Genomic DNA, 1,846 nt, shown 5'->3' on the forward strand with positions numbered 1-1,846 from the left:
TACCCTGAACGGTGGATCACTTGGCTCGTGGGTCGATGAAGAACGCAGCTAATTGCGCGTCAACGTGTGAACTGCAGGACACATGAACATCGACATTTCGAACGCACATTGCGGTCCACGGATACAATTCCTGGACCACGCCTGGCTGAGGGTCGTTTTCTTAACAAAAGACTGCTTGCGTTTGCTTCTCGAAAAAAGAGTAATTCATTTCTTTCTAAACATCTCGCCGTCGTTCAACGAAAGTAGAACGTTTCGGAGCGGGATTATCGAACGAAATTGAAAGAATGAATGAACGATAAACAAAGAAAGAGTCGCAACGTACGAGCGATAGTTGGGCAGTTCGTCGGCGTTTGTCGTGGAAACGATGTGACGAAAATCGCAACCGATACACTAAATGCAGGCCGTTAAAGGAGAGAAACAAATTTCGAAATATCTCTTCGAACTAGCGCAAGTGCGTCACGGCGCGCGAGTCGTTCGTTAAAATTTATAAACGACCGCCCGTGAAAGCACCGAGTTCTCGGAAGATAATCTATAAAGATTCTCCATCCTGCTGGAAGTTATCGGATCGGCGCGATTGTTCACTTGTAGAAATCCACGCTCCCGACGTTGCCAGAAACGATATTTACGAAAGGTGTGTCAAAAATAAACGAAAGAAGCTCTCCTATAAATTTAGAAAAAGCAAACGAGTGAAATGTTTGAGATGATAATTTGCTGAAATGCAAGCTCGAATAGCCCCAGGGTTTCGAATGATTCCCCGCGCTTTATACATCTCTCTGTTTACAAACGGTGTATAAATGAAAGATCGCTTCAGATGGGTCGTCGCTGTTTGACGCGCGATGCTGTTCCTTTTTTTTTGTCTGTCTGTGCGTTTAGCTTCGCTAAACAAGTTAAATGGTTAAAAAGCGTCGAAAAAGCGAATACACACGCGACAAGACAAATCTAACGAGTAAAGGAACGCTCCGCTCCAAGATAAAAATGGTTGTTTACAATCAATACAGCGTTTCGGTACCCCTGATCGTAGTCTAAAACTGTGTAACAAAAGAGAGGAAAGCGAATGGTGAAGGAACTTCGAAGCCTCCGTGGCGTGGCTAGAACTTGTGATAAAAGTATGTTTGCAGCAATTATGCATGCTCCCGTTAAAACAGCATTTCAATGTCTCGCATGGCTTAAAGCTCTAGGAGGCTTCAACATTTAGAATACATACGGACTACTTCGTTTGTTAAAGATAAGCGAAGACCGCGCGACCATCGCTCGGTCGTCCAGTCCTCGAAAGTTTTGTTGCGTTCCAAAGAAGAGACAAATGGGGTTTACCCTTGCGCTAAGGGGAGAAGAAGAGAAAAGCAGTTGTTAAATCTAAGAGGTGTGTGGAGTACATCGCGTGTTGGTTAAAATTGTTAAATGAAGTATACGCGAAATGTTCTCTCGCTCTTGCTTTTCCTCTTGCTTCCGTGGCGCTCGAAAAGAAGGGATGATAAATAAAGAAACCTATTCGAAATCTCTTGTGGAACAAAAAATAATACGGACGGACGTTAAAATTGAACCGAGACGAAATGGATCGTCTTGCGAGTTGTCTTCGCTTTGAAATTGTTAAAAATTGATAAAAGCAATACGACGAAGCTGCAGTCCGCAAAATGTTTGAAGCAAAAAGGAAATAACACGAAAATTATGGGAACGTCGTGTCTCAACTTTTTTTTCCCTCTTGTGCTCGTTTCATCGAACGATAAATACAAACATTTTGAAACGAGAGAGGAGGAAAAATTGAATATGCGAAAGGTTGATTCACGCACAGTTTCTCTACGTGTTTGCTTTTTTGCTTCTTTTCGTTTATTTTTTTTTTTTTTTGCAT

The 1,846-nt window shown here is 42.4% G+C and overlaps 1 non-coding gene across 1 annotated transcript; it reads left to right on the forward strand.

Moving 5' to 3' along the window:
- On the forward strand, positions 1 to 155 carry LOC143308027 (5.8S ribosomal RNA). The gene has a single exon (XR_013065048.1). It is a non-coding gene; the product is annotated as a 5.8S ribosomal RNA (ribosomal RNA).
- Positions 156 to 1,846: the final 1,691 nt, after the last annotated feature.

The sequence above is a fragment of the Osmia lignaria genome, unplaced genomic scaffold (genome assembly GCF_051020975.1).
Source record: "Osmia lignaria lignaria isolate PbOS001 unplaced genomic scaffold, iyOsmLign1 scaffold0125, whole genome shotgun sequence".
NCBI classification, from domain to species: domain Eukaryota; kingdom Metazoa; phylum Arthropoda; class Insecta; order Hymenoptera; family Megachilidae; genus Osmia; species Osmia lignaria.